Genomic DNA, 25,599 nt, shown 5'->3' with positions numbered 1-25,599 from the left:
CCTTTCCCCAAAGCTGAAACATAAACCAAACCACCAATAACAACTATTCTTAAAAAAAAAAAAAACCACCTCAAAACTAAACCAGAAACCCAAAATAACCACCCACCAACAGAAAAGCACAAAAACAAATAAAGAAAACCTAATCAGACAGCTGGGTTATTTAAGCAGTTGGAGAAAAAATAAACCATGATAATACGATAAAAGAAGCTCATGTATTCAGGTAATCCCATATGGATAAAGTGATAATTCTTCCAAAATATTGCCTGTAGTTTTAAGTACCAGGAAAAGGGATAACACAGGGATAAAGTGAAAGATATCTGAAAATTATCTAGAGGATTAGTGAAGACAGGCAGGGTAGGGTTTCACACAGAACATGGAATCTGATGATGCTGATGGATTTAACAGAACTGCACGTGGAGGCAGAAATGATGCAGGAAAACTCAGCGCAGCACATATATTTGTGTGTGTATGTGTATCCTGCCCAAAAATACCTGTCCAGAATTATATGTAAATAAATATATATGTAAATAAAGTAAAACTAGATTTCAAATATGCTTGTACATTTAATAAAAAAGTGATAGCTTTTAAGAATGCCAAGTGTGTAGAGAAATAGCCTTTTGAGACGTGAGTAAGCACCTGAAAACCCAAAGAGGTTTTGATAAATATTTTCCCCCATAAAATCACATAATTCAAAGAATCTGCACAGTGTGCAAATACAGAAACACTTCAATAAGGTAATATCATTTTAATGTACCAATAAACTAAGCAGAAAAAAGTCTTTTACCAGCCAGTAATACAACAATGACTGATAAAACACCTCACAGGCCCCATCAGTGACCTCCCCTGTCTGTTCCTGGACCAGTTGTCTTCCCAAATAAACAGACCTCACATTCCAAGCCTAGCCATAAGGAACTTTGTTAATTAACTTAATACCTAGCTGAGGGTTGAACAGTTCAGAGTTCCTGGCACAGGCCAAGCCATCTCTCCGTGTGACAACGCACACGTCAGCAAAGCATCCGACAGCTCTAATTGTTTTTCTGCCTGTCAACACCCAAAGTATTATCTCCATTTAGCAAGCCAGCAAGTGCATTTTTTCCCCCCAGTCAGCACACAATGTACAATGTCTTGTGTTCAGTGCTGATCAGGTTTGGTCATCTGTTTTCCTACCACCCATCTTTAAAAAAGAATGGACTAAAGAGGGGCACCGTGTAATAATGGAATATTTGCTGACACTTCCAAGTTTGAAAAAACCGCTCACCAAAGCTGCAAATGATCCCAACAAAGTGTCTTTGAAACAGTTCAGGCTCAGGGGAAACATTCCCTGTTAATTTCTTATAGGATAAATAGTTTTAGTAGACTAAATGGGGATGAAGAATCAATAGAAGCCTGTGGTAAAACAACACGCAGGGCTGAATTAAAGGAGTGTGTGAAGAAAAGGGCTGCCCAGGAAGGTGGTGTAGTCACCATCCCTAGAGATGTTTAAGGAAAGGCTGGACTCAGTGCTCTGGTCTAGTCAACATGGTAGTGTTTGCTCAGAGGTTGGACTCTGATCTTGGAGGTCTTTTCCAACCTCAATGACTCTGTGATTCCATGTGCCCCACAAGTGCCCATGGGATTCTTCTGGGGACCTGTCACCAGGAACATACACACACATCCAAAGCAGAAGGTCTATGTGCTGAAATCACCTTATAACTTCTAAGCAAAGCTCTCCTACAGTAGGTTAAAAAAAAAAAAGAAAAATAAATCTAGGACTGTTTTGGTTTCTAGGCCCATCCATTAGAAGTTTAAAAGAGAGGTCTGCAAACCAAAAAACCTTCTGGCAGTGTGCCTCTCTGCTTCCCAATTATAGCTCTGTAACATTCTCTTATCAGTATTTGGTTTTCCTTCATATGTATTCAGTTCTTTATTTGCTGACAGTTAACTTGCATATCAGTAATAGCTTATTTGTCTTTCCACTGAGGGCCACTCTGACAGCCCCAAATATATTTTTTGACCTGAAGTCTCTGTCCAGAATGCACATGGTCCTTTTACATGACAGGAGGCAAAATAATCCTTACCTCCAACACTGTACAAATTTCTTTCTGAAGCCAATGGAGGGGGTTGGAGGAAAAAATCTCACTTGAGGTTTCTCCATCCCGTAAGTTCAAAACCAGTTCGTTTTATGCACAACTTATTATTTTAGCAATGACTGGGAATAGGAATGCAAAAGTAATTTACTGAGAGGCACACAAGCCAAAGCACGCCTCTGATCACAGCTTTTCCCCAGCCTGTCAGTCATCAGCTCCACAGTGACACGTAGTTCTGACTAGAACCAAGCACTGGAAATCTGGCATCCCCCAGCTACTTCTTCCCTCTTCTTCCCTTTTTTTTTTCCACTACCTTGCCTGAAGCCTCCTCAATTACCATGCATTAAACATTTTCCCTAAATTCCCCTTTCATCCTAATTGGCTGATGGTATCTTACTCTTTCAGATAGTTGTTCAGTTTTCAAGTGTAAAGAAAATCCAACATACACATATACACACACACAAATACAAATATATATATATATATATGCTACTATTTGGCTACCTCTCCACAGCTAGTTTACAAGATACAGAAAAGGTTGAAGCTCCACAGAAGACAGGCAGAACTAAGTACTCTATTTAAGAAACAAATATTCCAAGCAGATGTTTGCAAAACACCTTCTCGTAAGCGTTAAGTCACAAGAAACCCTGAGAGTTAAAATTAGGATGCTGATTTCACCTCATTTCTAGGTTCACACCACCTGAAAGCGTCATGTACCTCAAATCAGAGCTAAAATCCTGCTGCAGAATTTTGACCAGCCAGCTCAGTAATCTTCTGTAGCCCAACAAGGACCCAGCATGTTGTTTGGTACACTTCAAAGTCAGAGTGCTTTCATTTGTAATTAGTTGTAACCAAACATCATTTGAAGTTTGGCATTTACCCTTTGTTTTTCACTCTCTGTGCACTATGGCCAAGTTGTGCTCCTTGTTTTTCCCTATTATGACACGAGGTAGGGCCCTGGACAAACAGGCAGCTTGTTCCACCCAGGCTGGAAGCCATTCATTAATAAGAATAGTTAGTCCATGCTAGTAAGGCTTGGTTAGAAAATACCAAACAAACAAGTACAAATAAGCCAGCCCAGCTACCCAGCTAAGAAAGAGCTTATAAACCATCCAGCAGAGCATGATAGTGCCCTCCCCATGAACGGGAACATATCTGGCAGGTTTTCCCCACCCTAAGAATCCTGGTACAGAGCAAAGCAACATTGTTCCAGATGAAGATGACTGCAAATACAGAACTGGCTGCTAGAAACCAGCTCTCTACTACTTTCCAAAAAGTCTCCTCCCTTAGAGTGAGGAAGAAGAAATATCCTACAAGACATGCAGCTTCCCACCAGTAAATGGGCAAAGATCTTTCACTGCAGGTTCAAATCAAAAATATCAAGTGAAGGTCTTCTGTACACAGAATTTTATCAGAAAGGATGGGGGGGTGGTTTTGAAATCAGTGTACAACTTTCTTTAAAAAGCAAGTGTTTATATAGAGGTAGCATCCAAATTTTTTTTTGTGGGACTAACACTCGTGCAGTGTTATTGTTTTGCTATTCCAGAAGAACCCTCTGAGATAATGAGCACTGCTTAAAACAAACAAACCAGAGGTCCCACAACCATGAAGATGACAGTGTTGAGAACGAGCTCGAGAGAGACTTAAAGACCAAGGAATTTTCCTCTGTTAGACTGGCCAAAAGATGGTCTAACACATGTCTGTGAAACAGGCCAAAATCCAGGTGCCACAAGTGATACCCAAACACACACACAACCTGTGAGAGGACAGGACAGCACCAGTACACGAGTTTGTATAAACCTTACAGTACAGGAGGTTGTTTCTAGCAACTGTGACTACAAGAAATTGTGTCTCTGGATAACCCCAAATCCCCCAAAAGTCCCAAAGTCGCAGTTTCCCAGACAAATTACGAGTTGACTTCCATCCAGGAACCTTCAACTGCCTCGAACAGGAACTCCTGCTTGCTTGGCAGTTTCTCCTGGTGCAATACAGCTAACAATTTGGTGGGAAAAAATGAGGGAAAGAAACAGTGTTTTGAAGCAGAGGATGCTACAAGTGGTATTTTGCATAATTACAGAACATCCCCAACCTCTCCTTGAGCTACAAATCTCTCCTTGAGCTGCAATCTTTGCAGCACAGAAAAAACCAAATTGTCAGTCTCTCTTCTCTTTGTATTGGTGAGAATTAGCCAGAAAGAATTAACTTGTTTTCTTTTGGAGGTGAGGGAGTGATAAGAGGAGGCAAAGCTTTCATCCTGGCTTCTTCTTGCCTCTTTCAAAGACACATTTTGTTAATGGCAACTATCAGTTACCAGTTGAAATAATTCTTCCACCTTGAAAATTGTATTTTTATCTTCAGTGTTTTAATTTTCAGAATGATCTCTGACTTCAGCAAGCATGTTTGCCTTTAGGACATCTCCCTCCTGCACATGATCACAGATTGTGTCTAAAATTCACATGCCTTCATAGAAAACCAAGTTCTGACCCTCTGTCACAAACACCTATGGATGGCTGGAGTGCTATTGCTCTCAAAACCTCTCACAGTCTGTAAGACTTATATCTTGACTCAAGTTTGGAGACTCAAGGCTTGACCCAACTCTGCTCTGAAACATTTTTCAAATCCCCACAAAAGATTTGAAAGCAAACAAGCCAGCAGGTGAGCCAAGGAAACAGATGGCTTATTAAAGTTCCTTTGTATTTGGTCACTGCTGAGAACATAACCTTGCATTTTTAACAGTAAATTTCACACTCTTGCACTTGAATTAATTCAACAGGAACAACAACTCTGAAATTAACACTCTCCTTTCCCTCAGTTTAGATATAAAAAGCATCTCAACTCCACACAGACTTGAGGTACAAAAACCCAAGTGCATTTTGGAAATGCTGACAGCACTCAAGTCAGAGTTTCAAGGATCTTTGCTTCTAACTAACTAGATTTCAGTTAGAGAGTTTCCAGAGCAGAAGTTTTAAAAGTTAAGAGCATTATATTTAGGATATGTACCAGCAAATCAAAACAGTATCTGATGTAGGGCCTCTTTCAGCTCTTGAGACAGGATTTACCTTGATACAAGTCTGAATTCGATTCAAGCAGGTTTAAACACTAAACCCAACCCTGAATCTGTTTCAGGATTAGGACTGAAGTATCACCTGCAGGTGGTTTTGCATGAAGCACTTCTTCCCCTCACTCTGTATTCCAGCTTCTATGAAATAGAACTGTCAATGTGAAACAATCCCATTAGAGATGCTGGAGTGAACTGACCCATCTCAGACAGGCTCACTGCACATCACTGTTCTATAAAGGGTTGGATCACAGAATCACAGAATGGTTTGGGTTGGAAGGGACCTTAAAGATCATCCAACTACACCCCCCTGCCATGGGCAGGGACACATTCCACTAGACCAGGTTGCTCAGAGCCCCATCCAACCTGGCCTTGGACACTTCCAGGGATGGGGCAATCACAGCTTCTCTGGGCAACCTGTGCCAGGGCCTCACCGCCCTCACAGGGAAGAATTTTTTCCCCAATATCCCATCTAAACCCACTCTCTGTCAGTGTGAAGCCATTCCCCACATCTTGTCACTCCAGGCCCTCGTAAACAGTCTCTCTCCATCTTGTGGGCTCCCTTCAGGTACTGGAAGTCCACAATTAGGTCACCCTGAAGGTCACCTTCACTTCTCCAGGCTGAACAACCCCAGCTCTCCCAGCCTTTCCTCACAGAAGTGCTCCACCCCCCTAATCACCTTGGTGGCCTCCTCTGGACTCGCTCCAACAGGAGAGCTGGATGCAGCACAGCAGAGGTTAAAGCAGCAGCTGGGATGCATTTTGTTCTGTGCCAGAGGAATATCCTTTTCCACATGTGGAGGAGACTGCACAGCATATAAATGCTGAGACAAATAGCTTGAAAAAAGTCATGTGCATTAAATAAACATCTCATGATTCATCATCCCAGTCACCAGGCATACATTTACTGCACTGCAATGTCTTCCAAAGCCGGGTAAGTATTTGTTCCTCATTAGTATGAAACATATAGTGCATTTGAGAAAGCAGCTTTATTACACAACACTTTATTAATAAACAGCAACATTAAGTGCAAGTTACATCTATACATCTCTAATATGGTCTAAATAGTGTGTGGGAGTGAAAGAAAACAAGAAAGCAGAGGAGTAACAAGCTATTTCATTGTAGGGGAAACATTCATACAAAAGCTACAAAATACACAACTTCAAAGGTGCCTTACACCTTGAGAGGCCCTCGCTTCAAAGGAGAGAAAAGAGGTCATTGTCCCAGCTGGCTCCAGGGAAGGCACAGCTCCACCCACTCAACTTTTCCCCTCTCCCCTCACGTTTGTCCACAAACACACCCCGCTGAGGGACTGAAGACATCAGTGTGCAATGCCAATATTTACAGTGATGGCAGTAAGATCATCAGCTCTGTTTTGGCAAGAACTGCATTAACCCTTGGTTTTGTAGGGCTGATTCTGCTCTTTACACTTCAGTCAAGCCCACATGCAGCATTTGCCATGTTTTGTCATTCGACCACAATCCCACTGAGCCTCAGCTGCGAGAGAGAGGTGTTCACTGGAATTAAATGTGAACTGAGGGCACATTTCAGGAAAACACACTAAAAACCCATTATATTTCCCACATTTTAAGGTATGAACCCAAACACAACACCTTCCCCCTCTATATTTTGGGGAACTTTGCACATAAATGAGCCCACACCTCCACTTCCATGCTTGCACTGAAGGATGCAGGAAACAAAATGCATCTTACAACTGACATATCTACTTGAATTTGCATTAACTGAAGCTTTAAAAGTCAGTTAATCCTATGATTTAAAGCCATGGTACTGCAAGACTACCGAAATCTCACTGTAATTAAATGCAATTCCTAAAACAGAAATAAGGTGAGGCACTTTCAACTTAATCAACATAACTGCTTCAAAAAAATTATAATCCCAAAGCTTTATTCAGTGAGCAGCTACATTATTCACTAAACATTACTTAAGAACTTCCAAGTCACTCTCTTGATAACCTAGAAGAGTCTGCAAGGCAGAACAGAGCTTATTTCTACAAGGAGTCTTTAAATTGTTAATTAAGATAACTGAGTGGGGGGAACCCATCACTTTCTAAAATTTACACTCGGCTATGCTTGCTTCTGTATTTCCCCAGGCACAAAAGAACTATAAATAGAGAATAGAAGAAGCAAAGATGGACTCAGCTGGATCACTTAAGTATTTCCCCTCTCTAAACAACTGTGAGCTCGGCTAACTTTATTAGAGCAAAATCTGAGGTAATCTTCATGGAATCACAGAATGGTTTGGGTTGGAAGAGACCTTAAAGATCATCTCATTCCAACCCTCTGCCATGGGCAGGGACACCTTCCACTAGCCCAGGTTGCTCAGAGCCCCATCCAACCCGGCCTTGGACACTTCAGGGATGGGGCAATCACAGCTTCTCTGTGCCAGGGCCTCATCACCCTCACAAGAAAGAGTTTCTTCCATATATCCAATCTAAATTTGCCCTCTTTCACTTTGAAATTCCCACAGTTTTCAGTTTGAATTGCCACAGTCCTGCTTTCAGTGGCAGTGCTAGAACCAGCTCCAAGATAAGTTTACGCATCTTTGGCCACACTTCCTTAAAATGGATGTGGAAGTGAATGCCACCAGGTGGTGTATGCTTAGGTTCTCTCTTCAGCTTATAATTTCAGGGAAACTTATGAACTTCACATTTTCTAAACCACTAATTCTCTTTAAGTTTGGCTATAACTCACCTAAGAGGTCCAAAACTCACTGGGAGGAGTGAGAAGCGTAGAGATGAGCAATATCCCCTTGGAAATCCTACAAACATCACAGAATTCAGAGAATGACCCAGCAAAGAGCTCTTCAGGACAAACAGGATTCTATGCCAAAAGTCTGACTGCAATTAAACAGAAGTCACAGTCTGCTATGCCAATGGAAAATGGATGTCAGGTCAAATTCAACACAGCAAGGGAGGGGGGAAAAGGCTTTCATTTACCTGTTCCTATTTTCTTTCTCTGTTGCAACATTTTTTAAACTAGCACGACTTTCAACTTATTGATTTCCCTCTGTGTCTCCAGACAGCATCTACATTTTGTTCCTTTCTGAGATACAGCCATTCATTACTGGCCATGCAGTTCCAGGCTTTCATCTCTACTCTTAATGACTATATCTTCTTCCTCACTGCACCCTCAGCCACCTCATCCAGAACAATGACCTCAGGACAGATTTTTGGAGTCAGCAGACCTGTCAAAAGCAGAGAGCACAAAGCAGCCCTCCCCCTTCTCTAGTACATCACATGTGATCCACTTATTTTCCTTCAGGAAGTCCTTCCTCACTCATCTCTGCCCTTCTCATTTCACGTGCATTTTCCCAAGTGAACTCCTGACACTTTATGGTTCAATTGCAAAAGTCACCTCAGACACACTATAGAGGAGAAACTCTGGTTAAATCTCACTGTCCTCCTTCAAATTCTCCCTTTTAACCTACTTCTGCAGAGTGTCTACCCAAACCCATGATGATGAGCTTACTCCACTCATCTCCATGTGTCCTACACACCTTGGACAGGGCATCCCTTTTTTGGGGGGTGTTCTGTTGCCTTTCAGGGAGGCCAAGACAAACACAGTTCCGATGTAAAGAGTTAGAAAGTACCCAGAAGATGGGCAAATTAATCAAGCCTTTTGGAAGTAAGCTTGTCCCTCCAGAAGGAATTTTATCATCATTCCTCTTATCACGATGGATCTTCACCAAATGTTTCTGAACTTATGAGATACCTGGGATGCCAGACACTGGTACTGAAGAAAACACAGTCTGGAGAGCACCAGGAGCAGTGAATGAGTTAATAGGCAGGGTTAAGGATTTAGAGCTGTGTGAGGGATCTTAACAAAAGGAGCCTGGAAGTGGTTGCTGGGATTTCTAGTCTTTATTGATGTGCAGCTATGGAAGTGTACAATCCCAGGTAACATTAGGAGAGCAGAATGGCTTATTAAGCACAGTTACCTAGCAAGCAATCCAAACCCTGGAAAGAACTCAAGGGGAGGCGTCCACAGAAAGTTTGTGCTGATCATAAGCTAGTGAGCAAATAAAGATTAAAATTACCAAAATATAAAGCATTCATGAGCTCAGACATCCAAAACAAGACATTTAAACTTAAAAAACAAAACAAAACAAAACAAAACAAAACAAAACAAAAAAAAAACACACAAAAAAACCCCCCAGTACCCTCCCCCCCAGTTACACAAGTACAAGAAAAGAGAATTAAGGTTTGGTTGGTTGGGTTTTTTCTAATGAGCAAATTGAAAAGCCACATTAAACATCCATGTCCAAACTGCCCACGTGCTTCTAAGTGTCTTTATCAAAAAGATGGAATCCATTCCCCTGAAGAAGGTATTAGGCATTAGCAATCCTGGGGAACAGTTCAACAGTCTGTGTCTTGGGCACCTTTAGCACAGAGTGCAATAGAGGTTTATATTATATGAATATAATGCAGGCCTATATTAAAAAAGGAGGGTAAAAACCCCAGAACCATTCAAGTCCTTGGGACATCTGTGTTGCTGAAGAGGTGACACTAAAGGTCTATAGTTTCAATAGCAGCTACTTTAAGATTATTCATATAGCACATGTTCCTGTGTGTTTCAAATGTTCAAGGGGTTTTAATTTCCAGAAAGTGCTGAGGCCTCAGGCCCTGCAACTTCAGTCGTGTCAAACACCTCAGATGGAGCTGCCCAAAGCAGATGTACTCCAGTGACTCAAAATTTTGATCTCATTTGCTAAAGATCCCCATCTCCTTTTTTTTTTTTTTTGCTTCAAGTTTTTACTGCATGCCTTCATTTTAAGGGCAAACAACTTTTATGTTAATTATTGAGTGAGCTTCATGTTTTCCAAGGAACCCCTGGCAATTTAAAGAACCCTCCTCCTTCTTTCTTCACTCCTCCTCTCAGTCACAGAAACAGTTGTTATGATTAACTTTATACCAGAGTCCATTATATAATATAGAGGGAATGTTTGCAATAATTTAATGGTTATCTGCTGGAAACCAAGCATGGAAAACTGGGCATTGTCACGGGATTTGCAATGGCAGTTCTTTGCATTTCATGATCCCACTTCTCAGTGTACCCATATCCTTTCAAAACCAGGAGAACTGGATTGCCCAAACCTTTATCATTTTAGAGTGGAATGCTCTTGTGTAAATTGTGCACATAAAGTGGCACTCCTCTGAAGGGAAGGCACCGGAAGAGACATGATTATTTATCATGTTTGTTTTCTTTCCTAATGAGCTCATAAAATAAAGCTTAATTTACAGAGGATGTTGTCCCATAAATTTGAGGGACCCAAATAAACCATAACAGCTACACACTGGTAACTGATAAGAACAAGCTCATCACAATGTTTCAATCACAAAGTTTTGATTGGTTTTCCCTTTTTGCTTTTAGAAGCAATTTTATCTTTTGAAAAGATAAAAAAAAAAAAAAAAAAAGGAATAAACCTGCTCTCACTGGTAGAAATCTGGTCTCCTGATTAAAGATCACAGTAAGGTCACTTTTAATGCATTTTTACCATAACCTGAAATTGAGTGCAATTCCCTCCTTGACATACTGACCACCCTAAACTTTGACCTGGAACGTCTACTCTCATTGCCTGAGAATTCTTCTGTGTGTTTGCAACCAGTACAGTCAAAACTGGACAGCTTGGATTTCTTTGTAAAATAAAATTGTGTTGCACATGGATTGCAAGAAGAACAGCACAACCAAAAACTTCCAGCTCTTATTTTCATTCCCAGCCAATCTCTGCCTGGAGAGGAAGCTTTTTTTTTTTTGCTTTCACTGCAATATCTGCATTCTTTGTAGGTGGTCAAGTCCATTGTCGTCCCAGGGGAATAAAGAAAAATTCTATGCATGGAAATTTAGGAGCTTCCAACCCTCTATGTGGGAGTAGTCTGCAAAAGAGAGAGCCTTTAATTAAAAACAACTTTGGAGCTCAAGTCCTGCTTGTTCAACTGTTTTCAGTTCTTCCACTTACAAAAGCTCACTGGGATCCTAGAAATAGGAAGCCAAACTGTTTAGGCTGAAGTAACAAAACTAGAGAGCTTTCAATGTTAGTAATACATTTTTTTGCTTTAGTAGTGCTTTAACACCTGGTGTATCCTAAGAAAGCTATTCCTGAAATATTTGCTTTCACAAAGTTAAGGCAGATTCAACTGCAACATACAGCTATGCTCATGCAAACTCATGCCTTTTACCAGAGAAATAATAATTAAAAAAAGGAGAGAAAACAGTATCACTTTATCTGAATTCCACTGCTGGAGCTGGGGTCATACTGTTTCCATGTGGTGTATCCTGCACTTTGCTGACAAGCAGCAATCTAATACAAGGATTCTGAAGCCTAAATCAACATCACCGTAATCCACCACCAGCTGAACAGAAACTGCTGCGCTCTGTCAAAACATACTTTTAAGGACAAACATGCTAAGAAAACCTGCAGATCAGACACCAGCCCTGCCCAAGTTCTAATGTTTTCTTCCACATGCCATCAGCTCCCAAATATTACTCCTGCAGAAATGCAAAAGCAAATGGGGGTACGAGTTCTTACCTGCCATCAGAACATATTCTTCAAAGTGCTCATGCAGCAGGGATAACAGTGTCAGAACAGATATCTGAGCAGCATGGATTCAGGCTTGAAACCAAACTCCAGCTGACAGTACTTCAGCATCCAGAAATTCAGAAATCTGCATTTTGAAAGTAGTGTTTAAGATAACAGTGAAGGATGTTTTCTGGAAGCAGCTCTGCAGGGTTACATTCCCCGGTACAGACAGTCCAAGAGGAAGACTTCCTCACAGGCATGCTGGACATGGATACAACCTTTCTGGGCTTCAGGAGTGGATTTCAACAAAACCTGCAGGGCCAGAGCTCCCTAGAGTGCAGTCAAAGGAGAGGGGGAAATATCTGGGGACAGCCACCGAGCATCACAGTGCCCAGGGACGGAGGCACCTGCAAATGCACCTCTCCCTTGTTCAGGCTCTTCGGCCAGGCCAGGTGAAGATGGGGAATGTTCACAGCTCAAAGTCCTTCTCAGGAATTTTAGTACCTAATTCTTCCCTTTGCATTTGCACACCAGACCCAGGGACAAGGAGAAGACCGTGTGTAGCAGCTCAGAACATTTACCCCTGAAATGGGAGAGCGGGGTTCTAGGTCTTTCTTTGTTTGAAGGGCCTCAAACCCCATCTTCTACTTTCAGATAAGTATTATCTTAGCTGATTGCATCTATCATTCCTCTTGTCATGAAGCCAAGAACACCCTCAATGTACATTACACTGGAAAAAAAAATGCAAGCGGGATTTTAGCTCAACAAATCCGGTAATTAAAGGCATTCTTATGGTATGGAAGAATTTTCAGTTCTTAATACTGCTTACAGACTTTGGATTAAAAAAAAAAAAAAATCCTTTCACAGAAATGCTTACACAGCCCTGGCAGCAAAGATGGGAACACAGGAGGCTCTCACTGCAGGTTCCCATGGCACAGGGAGAAAAGTGTGCACTGGGATCTGCAGAACAGCACTGGGTGCATGGTTAAATTAACTTCCAGAGGGTAAAACACAAAAGCTCTCTCTCAAACACCCTAAAAGACCAACAAGGACTAACTAAACCCAGGACCAGATGCATATCCATGCATCAGTTACTCAATGACAGGAAAACAAAGTTAAACTTTCATGAAGCAAATCCCAATCATTTTAGTATTCTCAAAGGATTAAGCCAAAAGAGGGGAAAAAACTGAAAACAGACACACCTTCACACTAAATAAACTCAACATATAATTCACTGAGAACCTTTTAGATTTTCTGTATTTTAATATAATGAAATATACCACAGGGACAGTAAGGTTTGAAAAAAGCACTCCAAAACAATACAGTGTATAAGTCTCATTCTAGGACATGCTTTGGACAAGTGCTGGATCATCTCAGTCCAATCTCAGAAGTTCTCTCTATCCTAAATTGCTCTGTGATTCTCACTGCCTGTCAGCACATAAGAACAGGTTAGTACAAACACACTAACTGGGAAGTCAAACAGCCAGTGCTTAGCTTACCTGAAGCAACATTTAAGCTGTGGATCAAGTAAGACTGTTCAAATCAATCAGCACCACAAAGTGTTAAGAAGTCCCCACATTTCAGCATCCAGGGAGCAGTGGGATCAGTTAAACTTTCAGTCCTTTTATGCTAAAAGAGAACTATTAGGATTTCTTGCTTCTGCCAACACTCCTTATGATGCTGCAAGATGAGCAGAAATGTAGAGTGTAGTACAATATAATTGGTGGATAATGTTCAGGCTCCACATTTTTTGCCTCTTTTTTTTTTTTTTTTAAATTCCTTGCAGAGGTCAAGTTGCCCTTCAAGTACTTTATGAAACAGGATTTCACCTTGAAGCCCAACTCGAGTTATCTAATCTATGGTTAGTTTTAACCTTGAAGTTGTCTCTGTCAGACAGAAGTGCCAAGGATGATGCCTTGGCCCAAACACAATGGTAAAAAAAAATAATCACTCATTTTGCCAAATGGAGGAGTCCACCACAGAGCAGCATTATTTGTACCCTCGCTGAAAAGACACCAGATTCCCCCTAAAACTTCTGAAATAGCCCAGCATGAGGAAGTTTTTCTTAGCATACAACTTGTCAGAGCTGCACAAAACTTTAACCCACTTACGTTCTGTGATGTTAGTGCCACCTCACTGCCAGAACATGTGGGAAGAGACTAAAACTGCATCAGCAAAGGTGTAGACTGAGCTTCAGGCTCCGTAATCCTTAAACTGGCCTCAGGCAATACCTGTGTAGAGACTACAGGAAACCTCTTGCACAGGTCAATCTACAGTCTCAATATTTAGCCAGCACTGGCACTCAAAAATCTCCAAACCCCACACTCTAAATCCCCTGCATGATCCCAAGAGAACATAAAAATCAGCTCACAGGCCATAATGACTCATTACACACAGGTATTCACTCACTGCAGCGAGAGAAAGCTGAAGAAAATGGGAAACACTAAAACACAGTGTAAAGCCTAATTGAAAATAGGAAATCTTAATTCAATTCAAACCCAGTCCAGCACAAATCGCTGCCAATGGAGCTTGTCATGTAAAACCGTCAGACAGGCACAGCCTCTCACTCCATGGAGGAATCCATCCAAGTAGGACAAGTGTCAGGTGTCAGGAGAGAGTACTGAGGGAAAAATTTTGTTAAATAGCAAATGTAACGAAAACCAAACCCAACCGCCAAGGGAACACCGTGGCACTCCAGCCCTCCTACCTTAAAACCAGGGAATTCAGCATCACAACCACTTTTCCAAGCTTATCAAGGCATACATGCCCTGTGGTTTTGATACTGAAGGCGAGATGAGACGGCAGCTTTAGTTTAGTTTTCAGTCTTTAGGAAGAACCAGTGCTACTTGACTTTTATTTTCAAAAAAATAAACTGCCCCCAGAACCCCCACCATCTTATACATTCCTAGAAGCATTAAAGTGAGTGGATACCATACCCATGTGACCAGTAAGCGCTTTATCTCATTATTCCTAAACTTCTGCAAGCTTGTAAGTGCAAACTTAGTCCATAAAGCCTTGCTGGTATAGCCAGGAAAAGGACTTTTCTGTTATAACTTATGCCTTTATACCCATTTTATACCCCTGTAGAAGGGTCTGCTGAGGCTCAAGGGCATATTTTACCATTGCTATGCATATCTCAGATTTTGGGGTTGTTTTTTAATATCAGAAGTGATGGATTCAATTCAGAATCTCTGTCTAACACAGCAGACTTCACATGTCGCAGTAAAAAGAATCTAAACCACTTGTGACAGACTATGACACACAGGTCCCTTTCCATGTTATTTTAAAATCTCTGTTTTCCTTTACCTGAAAAGCATTTCCATAACATGGAAGTTTGGAGCACCAAGACAGTAAAGAGAAGTTGGTGATTTAAGTAATTCTGCAGGTACTTTTGACTCATCTCCCAAGAAAGTAAAGGCATTTGAGATCCCACTGTAGAACTGCATTTTCTAGATAACCTCTAGAAAATAAAGTTCTCTCTTCAGTTCAGCCACAGCTTTTGCATCAGTTACATACAAGAGCAAGATTTATACCCCCACTTGGATTTGAAAATGGAAAGTTTAATATGTTACTCGCAGAAAATCTGTATTTTCTTCTATCTCAGACCACATGAGTTGTGAGATGGAAATTGCTGCTACTTACAACTTATTTTTCTATGGATTCCCCAAATTCTCACTTAATTTTTGTGTTTGTACAGTGAAGAAAATATGAGGTTCTTTAGCTATGAAGATGGCAAAGATCCACCCCTCACCCTTTACCCTCCACTCAAAAAATCTCCTCCCCCCAAAAAACTCAATCCTCTAAAGAAACTTAAGGGTTTATTGAAGAGATCGAACCCTCAACTGCACAATACACTCCTGATGTTCTTTTCCTTTGTTTCTCTCTAGTAAAACCACTGTACTTGTTCTACAAGGTTAGTGTTTCAGACACAAAATAAACAAGAAAGAAGGATATTTTTTTCCTCATCAAATTCTGAAGCAGATTTCAATACCAAGATGTGAAATAGTCTTAAATCTCTCACCAAAAAGCTTTCATTATATATGTTCATCAGAAGTTTACTTCTAGGATTTTTGAGGGATTATTGAATATTACATATAATATTACATATTTTTTGTGGTATTCCAGCCAACACTTTATGCTTATGTGAAAAAGGTTATAAAAGTAGGTGTAGGAAAGAGGGAATCACATGTTCTGAATAGTGGGCCAAGATTTATGACTTTATCTGACAAGGACTCCCACACTGCGTTGTGCTTCCCAATCAATAACTTACACAAACCCTCCTGAAAGTCTCTGATAGCACTGTGTGTCAAAGATGCTTCTCATTGCTCAAATAACCATGTTAAAATGCACATAAAGCATGTAAATACACCCAACAAATTTGAAAAAAACAGGCATTTCTGTCACATTGCAGTCTGAAAGTCTGTACTACCACGTACATTTATTTGTGCCTCCAGCTTGCACTGCCTGTGCATAGGCAAAACCAAGAGCTGAGCCAGAGCTACTTTCATCCAGATTATAATTAGAAATACTTTAAAATGGTAAATAAACTTCAATCATTACAGGACCATCAGCAGAACAACAATTTTCAGCTTCCTGACTATGTGCCTACTTCAGATGCAAGTCTTCTAATATTTATACAAGGATTTGTCCAGAGACAACAAAATAACCTGTTGGTTTGTGTTACAGAAAGGGCACTAACAGCATTTTTCTCTTCAAGTAGCATTACAGTTATCTGACACTGTCTGAGCCTCCCTAAACCAAGATAAAAACATACAGGAGAGCATTATTTTCAGAGGAAAAAAATCCAAACCTATCCACAAGTGACCATCACCATACAGTCACTCCTCTTCCATTTACTAAAAAACCCTCTGCTTGAGCAGAGTAATTATTATCTGCTTTCCTTTCTGGATAGACAGGGTTCTAAAAACATCTCAATAAAATCTAACAACTTTTTCCAGCATGGAGAAGAGGAGTGGGCCATATATACACACGGTAGCTATGTTTCAGTTAATCTCTTTTTACCTCTTATATGATAACGGTTGCCAACAAAATTAAACATCCATTGCCCAAGCATGCTCCAGAACAGGATATCTCTGTTTCAACTAACAACAGCAAATTACTGGCAATATACTTTATGATACTAAATTAGTCTAACAGTGATGGAGTCTGTACTTTGCAAGTAAAGCTCTTGGACGTGGCAAGAGAAGATATAGTGCCAATCTTTATGGCATAATCTATCAGTTTACAAGCTCCTGTTTTCCACTCAAACAAGGAGAGAGCCCCAAGCTTAAAGAGGCTGGAACACATGCTTCACTTCATACATACTGATGGATTCACAGGGAAATTAGGCATGCACATAACACCTTTCGAAAGCAAGGATCTGGCTACAGACACCTTTAAAAACCAGCAGTATCACAGGATGGGTCAGGCTGGAAGGGACCACAGGGGGTCATCTGGTCCCACCTCCCTGCTCAAACTGAGTCACCCCAGAGCACATGGCACAGAATCTCCAGTGAGGGACACTCCACACCCTCTCTGGGCAATCTGTTCAGTGCTTGGTCACTGCACAGCAAAGAAGTTCTTCCTCGTGTCCAGGTGGAACTCCCTTGGCATCAGTTCCTGCCCGTGGCCTCCCATTACTGGGCACTCCTGAGCAGAGCCTGGTCCATCCTCTGCCCCCTCCCTGCAGACACTGACACACATGGATGAGGTCCCCTCTCAGTGTCTCCTCTGGAGGCTGAACAGCCTCAGCTCCCTCAGCCTTTCCTCCCCAGGGAGATGCTCCAGTCCCTGAATCATCTCCACAGCCTCCGCTGGACCCACTCCAGGAGCTCCATGTCCCTCCTGTCCCGAGGAGCCCAGGACTGGACACAGCACTCCAGATGTGTCTCACAGGGCTGAGCAGCGGGGCAGGAAAGTGAAATAAAGTTATAAACTCCTAAACTAAGTTCTGACTTCAGACTGAGTGCTTGCACTACAAGTACATAGTTTTTCTCAAGGAAATGCCCAAGTGCACAAATGCACAGACCAATTCCTTGCCAACACCCTGGTTTAAGAGATATTTATTCCAAAAGCATGAAATGAGTATCTCACGTGCCCTAAGAAATTGTGCCAATGATGAGGCTACAGGATTCTGAGGAAAGCCATTCCAGACAATCTCCCATTTCACATGCACAACTAAGGTGTTCCCTGAACTCCATGAATACCCCAAAGACACGGCCCTCAAGAGGAAAAGGAGCAAACTGTTTCAATGTACTCAGCTGAGGAGATGCAGCTTAGACAACCCTGCAGTCTGGCTGGGGTAGAAATGCCAATTCAAAGGCCCTCTGGCAAGGGAGAGGCTTTGACCTTACTAAGAAGTGTGCTCATCACTGATCTCTTCAGCAAAAATACAGTGCAATGAGTTCTGGCAGTCTAACACTTTGCCTCCCTTCCTTCCTAACAACCCAAATTGATGGGAAAGCCTAGGGATGGAACAGGGAGCTGAAGGGAGAAAAGAAAAAAAAACGGGTTGTGTGTGAAAACAAAAAAAAAAAAAGCCCCTTAATTTTTAATTTTTGTATTTTGAAAAGGACTTTGCTGGTGAACTGAAAAAGACCACTCCTAAAACAATGATTGTTCTTCATCCAGGACAAAAGGACACACTGAATATTTGTTTTTAGAAGTAATCTGGAATCTTCACCTTTTGGTTTTCTTTGAAAGCACAGGGGCCTTCAGGTTTGGGTTTGGGTTTTTGTTTTTGGTGGGGCTTTTTTGTGAAGAAACAAAGCCTTGCCATATGGAATTCAAAGGGATGCTTTGTCCAAAATGCAATAATCCTGTTCCAGGTGACAGGTGTGAGGCTTGGCCAGCTCTGTGACAAGCTGTGTGGTTCTACTGCTTCCTGGAGAAGCTTTAAGACTTCAATTAGAAATCTCCTCAGACCTAGGAAAGGTTATACGAAAGAAACCTGAAATTACTTTTGAAAGTACAAGGACTTCTAGAGTAAAGTAAGATAGGCATTCATATATTTAGTTATGAATGACCTGAATATTAATTTGGAGGTATTTGTGAGTTTTCTGCAAATTTGACAAGTGAGATGCATTTAAATTTGACTTCATTTAGTTGCTATTTTTTTCTCCTAGCTCCAAGATATCAACTACTAAAGCATGTTTCCTTAACAACTAAAACTCAAAAGGTAAACTTTTATTTCTTTAAAGTCTAGAAATTCTGGTTTTTAAACATTGCTTCCTACAAAGGGTAGCTGCACAGTCTCCAGACTTGCCAAACCTTCGTGGAACAAAGAGAAAAGATTGTATCAGAATGACATGCCTCCAAAAAGCTGAGTTTCTTTCCTGCCAGAGAAAGAAATGACTAATGTGCATTGCAATTAGTGTGAAAAAATACTATCTCTGCAGTTGTAGGCTGGGAAAACTACATTTTGATGTTTACACAGCAGTAAATGAAGTGGGAAAACTTTGAGCTACTGTTAGAAGTTGGGTAATAAGCACATTTTTCCTCTCAAATATTTAATGACAGTGAATCATTAAACACCCCTGAGGTGAGGTCTTCTATATCTTGCTACTGCAAAGATTAGAATATTGCAGGATTCCCCAGTGATCAATAAACTAATAAAAACCAGACTAAGTCAGGTTAACTTTAAATTTAAAGTTAAGAGTCCACAGAAAACACATGATCCCATTCTTTTCACTGCTCTACAGAAAACAACAATCCAGGAAGTAGAGTAGTGAGAGGATGCAAACTTCACCAATGCCCAATAAATTAATAGGAAAAAACCAAAAAAAATCTGAAACGGTTTGCTTGCAACACCCAGGGCTTGGCCAAGGCAACCCATGTCTCAAGAATCAAATATTTTTGAAGCAGAAAAGCCAGGGATTCCTGTCTCTTCATGTAAGTGGCATTTCCACACACCACCCTCCCTGTCATTCATTATCAATAGTTCTGTCCTTCTTTCCAGACATACTGTCTCCACTTACATTCCATTTTCAGTTTGCCCCTGGTTGGCAAGCAAGAGATGAATCTCAACCCCGAAAAACCACTGGTAGAATTTTAATTTGATTTTTTTTAACCATTAGACCAGTATATTTCCTCAGAACCACAGTCACAGAATTCAACTTGAAATGCATTCCAAAACCTTGAAGTACTGGTGCTCCAAATGTAAACAAACCACTCAGATGTGGATATAAAATCCAAGTTTTATGTAAGGACAGATTTACATAAGACAAAGAAAGTGAGGAAAAAGAAGCCTCACGAGCTTCTTTTCGTGAGAAAGCAAGAAGCTACATGTAATAAAAATGTGAACAAGTGAGGAAAAGGAAAGAAACAGATGCACAAGCCATGGAATCTTCAGTTTCAGCTCTGCCATCCCACCAGTCTGAACAAGTGCAACACAGATAGCAAGGAAACAAGAGGTACATTGTGCAGTGTTCAACTCAAGAGAGACAAGAGATGAAAAGTATCTCTTGTAATCCAAAGAATGCAGAAAGAGTCAAGGATCCCAGTGATATCACTGTCAAAGGAATCTTGTTGTTGTTTTTTTTCCTGAGCTGACTCAATCCAGACAGTAAAAGGTGTGCATGCAGTAAGCAAGGGAAGCAATGAAAATGTGAGAGGCAGCACTTTTCCTTTGAGATTATTTCTCACCTCAACCAGAACGTGTTGGCATGTCAGAGAAAAACTCTCCCTGAAGCACAGATCCTTTTAGAGAGCACCCAGGACCTTGTCCCATCTATTCATTTCTTTCAGCAGATACCACCAGCAAAGATGAATGCAATATCACTGTGCAAAAAACCTGAATGCCTCTGAAATGTCTCTCGAGAAACAAGTTCTCAACTGTATTTAAGACTTTGTGCAAGTTAATTCAATTTAGAGGGTCATCAGACCTACACCGAGCTTCAAAAAAAAAAAAAAAGTGTATTTTTGTCCACTTCTCATATTTGAAGTTGTGAAAGAAAAGCATTTGCCAAAGTCACTCCTCTGTTCTGAAATCAAGTAGAGACACGACTGAAATCCTAACTTATCAACTGAAAGTTTCATGAAGTGTAAGGGCCCCAAATCACCTACTGCAGCCCCCAAAAATCCTTGTTTTCAAAGTCACAGAGACAACTCCAAAGGATCTACAACACCCAAAGGCTGTAAGAGGCAGCATAGTGGACCAAGACCAGAGGTGTGATGTGTATTTACTATCATCCACAGGAATTCTCTTCCTCTCTTCAGTCTCCACAGCTGCACGGCAAGGAATTCTACAGATCTAATTCCTGCCAGTATGAAATGACCTGCTTTTGTTTGTTTGTTCTGATCTAGGTTCTGACCAGCTTTATCTGATGTTCACTGGTTCTTGTGCTGCCAGAATGAACAAAACAAGTTCTGTCTGCCTTCACCTCATTCAGCATTTCATAGGCTTCCCTCCCACATTAAGCTGGGGTTTTTTTTGGACTGAAAATTCCTAAATTGCTGAATTGCTCACATCTCTCAACTTTATTACCTTCCTCTAAGCATTTTTCAGTTCTACAACCTTCTCTACAAGACGAGGGAACCAGGCTGCAAAGACTATCAAAAACATGTAGGAACCACTGATTTATATACACATAATGTTGCTTTTCTTCATTGTTTTATTTATTAACACTGAATAAAAGTGGATTGATCTCTTTTTTTTTTGAAGTACAAAAATCTGACTCCATGATTTCAGCGGGAAAAAATGTTTTAATAAACCACACACTACAAGCTGACCCTTTGTCTCATGCCCCAAAACAGATAGCAAAAGGAAGTCATATAATAACAACAAATTAGATTAGTGATGCTTATGATGACAAACCAAATTGCTTTATTCAAAACAAGTAGAGGTAAATAAGTAACTCTCCCCATATGAGGATGGGCAAGCACCATCCTGATGAATTTTCAGCAGGCACATACCTTCTGTTCTCACACAATAAAATCATTCAAAGACTGTAACTCACTATGACTTGTTTCAAAGTGACAAATAAAGGAGTGACACTGCAGTCACCTGGCAGATAGCCACAAACTGGCTCCACTGAAAGGAATTTATTCAAATACAGTCAACAACAAATTCTTAAATGTTTTAACTTGGTGGGAGAAAACCTGGCCCAAACACCACTGCATTCCAAATTTCCTGGAGTTACAGGTTAACATATACATGCTCTGGCTAAATGCCACATGGGAAAAGCGAGAGACCAGTGTCTCTACAAATTCTGCACCCTGTTTTAGCCAGCAGGACAGTCTTCATTGCTGGTACTATTCCACCACACGGAACCACCACAATCTTTAGCAAGAACATATGGTTAGTTGCAAGCAGTAATTCCTTCCCTGAAAATGTTTGTTTTAGAAGAAAAATGACCAACTGATGTACATTAAAGAGACACGTAACATGCCTACAGTGAGACAAAGTACTCTAATGAATAACCAAAAAAACCCTTCTCAAATACACGACAGCCTAAGACAGTGTCTAAAGCCAGATTCTAAGACAACACAGCATTTTTTATGCTGTACATACTCACACACAAGCTACACTTTGGCAAAGCTCCTATGTAGTACAGAGTGCATTCTACATATGTGCAGAAGAATTTCTACTAGTTCTACATTATATTAAGGACAATGCAAGTAAATCCTTTCAGTCCTGCAATATTACTATCTATCCTTACACAGCTTTTTCTGCAGTAAGATAAAGCTGTTGTACATTTATCCTCATCTGTACTTCTGATACACAGAACTTCAACAAGAGACAAGCTTTCATTTTGGCAAATGACCAGGGAATTTTATTCTCTTTAGTTATAATGTTCCCTCACCTGCTCCAGTTATCAATAGAATACTACTACAGATAACTGTGTTTGCAGCAGCAGGAGCTGCAGAATGGTAGTCACACACAGAAACACAGGAGGTGTGACTCATATAGAAGTCTACCACTGAAAAGCTGATGTGTACATAAGGTAAACCAGCTTTAAGCAAGGCCTGCCAATGGTGACAAGCCAGAGAAGAAAGTGCATTCTGAGTTTCTCTCACTTGCTTCACCAATCTCATTTACATCATAAAACAGGGGGCTTGGGGGGGAGGGGGAAATCAAACAGATAAGAAAAGTCATACCAATACATAGTCTGACAGTATATATTTTTACAGCAATGGCTTCTAAGTTCTGATATTTCTGATATCAAAAATCAATCATGTTGTCAGGAAAACCATTACCTGCTTCTGTTTACTTTTCCTGTCTGCTTTTCTGGAGTTTTGGCAATGTTTGACTTGCAGAGCTGAGGACAACCCCTTATGCAGAATCACTAAGGTTGGAGAAGACCTCCAAGATCACTGAGTCCAGTCTTGGATCAAACACCACCTTGTCAACTAAACCATGGCACTGAGTGCCACGTCCAGCTGTTCCCTGAACACCTCCAGGGATGGGGACTCCACCACCTCCCTGGGCAGCCCCTTCCAATGCTTCACCACCCTTTCAGTGAAGAAATTCTTCCTGAAGATCTGCTGCCCAATTTGAAGCTTTTTGTTCATAACTTACCTGCAGATGAAAAAGGACAGAGATCTCTTTATGCAGTGGGCTTAGAGCGACCTGCTGCTCCAGGCATAGGTGTCAACTCTGCTTGACAGGGTCAGTTCCTAGAAGAAAGAAATTGAAATATTGCTATACATTAGAAAAACTACTTTTTCTTGAGGATAAAGTCCTATTCCCACTCCTCCCTTTTAATGCTTTCGAAAAAGAGTGTGTTCTCCCAGCATCTGTAGATCTATGACAGCCTGCTACATACAAATAGAAGTTTATTTTTTAAAAGTTAGTTCAAAAGAAATGTGGAATACTGAACCTAATTTGCTGCTTCTTATACATTTTCCTGCTATAAATAACCAAGTGTGGTAAACAGCATTTCAACAGCTTTCCAGAAGGTTAGGAAAAAAACTAAGCACTGTATTAGGTGGTCATGAGCATCTACCACTGCTAAATTGTAAATATAGGAGATTGTGAAATAATCTTTCCTAATTTTCTTTTTAAGGAAAATAATCCTGAGACTGGAGCTGTTCCATACATAAAAATCTCCAAGTGCCCTCAAACTGCATACCCTGCCTCCCTTGGAGTAGTGAATCACAACCAATAATGCATAAACAGTCACACAAACTAGGCAAAGGGTAACAAATCCCAAACTGCTGATTAAGACTAATATTAATCAGCTTGGAAGGGATGCTTACTACAGCCATGTTTAACAGCATCATTGTGACAGACTTACAAACATTGCCTAACACTATGTCATAGTGAGAGGTGGTTGTTTCCAAACATTCATCACCAAAGACTTTCTGAACAGTATTTTAAAGGAACTTATCTATTATGTGTAACTCTAAAATGGGAACTTTAGCATAAAAGAACTGATCTATATCAGAAAAACCTGCTTCTAGTATTTTGGCATCTCCTCTTCCACTGTTATCACACACTAAATTTTGTCCAGGCAAAATGTTTGTCTCCCCGTATCTCTCAGAGTTATAAGAAAAGATGCAGTTAAGTACCAACTCCAGCATAAGAATGCTGTAAGAGTTCAAAAAGCAACAAACACCTCTTAAAAATCTGGAAAGAAAGGACTTGCCTGTTGTAAAACACTAGACCATGCACACTGAGCATCAAAGCCCTGCAGGGGTAATTGCTTCTCTCATTATGGCCAAAAACTTCATAATAGGACGTTCAGGAGCTCTGAAAATCTCATATCAAATCATTTTCACCACCACTGACTGAATATGTAGCTTACACTCACAAACCAGTATTAATTAAATTCTTGGGTTGTCAGAAAATGTTTTGGTGATGTTTTGTGCTCTCCACTCTGTGGACCCACTAACATTTAGTAATGGTTCATCACATGGGCCTTTTACTTCAGCTCTGAAAGGACCATAACAATTTTTGGTGAGTTTACGCCTCTCAGCTGAGAACCTGTAATTTCATAGAAGGAAGATATGCTTGTTAAAAATCCCTAATGTATTTGATTGCAGTTCCATAATAAGTCATTGCTTTAGGTTTATTCACCACAGAGCCATAACTACAAACAGTCACAGAAAATGCAGAACATTCATTTAATCCACCACATCAAGTTAGATCCCCAATGCTTAAGCCCCAGTTACTTATACACGTTAGATTAGGAAAATAGATCTGACTTTAGGATACAGATGGTGATTTAGTTAATCCAGAGGCACATATGCTTGAGTTTTGCTGGGGGAGGGAGCAGTAGAGGAGAGAAGTATCATCTCACTCCAAGCTATGAAAGCTCAGCTTTGAGATGTTGAAGAGTTGTCTTTAACTATTGCAAACTGATCAACTGCCAATATACAAGCAGTAAACATTTCAGTTGCTGTTCCTTGTTAATTATCCAGGATACTTTACACACCAGCCAAAGAACAGTGGATTCTTAACCTGAGAATGGAGCAGCTGTGATGCTGATCCAGCAGCAGGGACCGACACTTCCACTCAGAGCCGCTTTATCTTCTCTCTATTGAAGCCCTAAAGCTCTTCTCAGACCACTTTGCAAACTGAGTGGGAAGGAGTGAGGATAAGAGCCACATTCTGTCCTTAGGGACCCCTACTAAATCAGATTCCCAACATCAGCCACTTCCTCTTTGTTTTCCTCAAGCCATATGGCTTCCTGACAAAATCTGTACAAACAATAAATCCATTAATCAAGCCACTGCTGGAGGAAAAGCCTTTTTTTTTCCCCTTCCCTTCATCAATCCAGACATTTTAATGGAGATGTTTTATGTATTTTATTTTATGAAAGTCCCAAGGAAAATACTAAAGTAGTCTTTGTTCACACACTGCAGCCTTGTAGGCCAGAGCTGCATTTCTAGTACATACTTGTAGAAAGAGATCTTCGCATGTTAAAATGCAAAGAGACACAGCAATAGAGTCAAACCAGCAAGAAAGGAGTCCAGCCTTGTTGAATATTTAGCAAG

The 25,599-nt window shown here is 40.7% G+C and overlaps 1 protein-coding gene across 3 annotated transcripts in view; it reads right to left on the bottom strand.

Annotated features, from left to right (window-relative positions):
* The window catches only part of RASSF8 (Ras association domain family member 8), an 82,742-nt gene that overhangs the window by 23,298 nt on the left and 33,845 nt on the right, over positions 1 to 25,599 (bottom strand). For all 3 annotated transcript variants that reach the window (XM_051772451.1, XM_051772449.1, XM_051772450.1), the window contains exon 2: positions 23,180 to 23,277. The gene's annotated coding sequence lies outside the window, so the exon portion shown is untranslated. The remainder of the gene's footprint in view (positions 1 to 23,179; positions 23,278 to 25,599) is intronic.

Source organism: Manacus candei, unplaced genomic scaffold (genome assembly GCF_025592945.1).
Source record: "Manacus candei isolate 608988 ecotype Guabito, Panama unplaced genomic scaffold, ASM2559294v1 h1tg000153l, whole genome shotgun sequence".
NCBI classification, from domain to species: domain Eukaryota; kingdom Metazoa; phylum Chordata; class Aves; order Passeriformes; family Pipridae; genus Manacus; species Manacus candei.
This window is presented reverse-complemented; position numbering and strand designations above follow the sequence as displayed.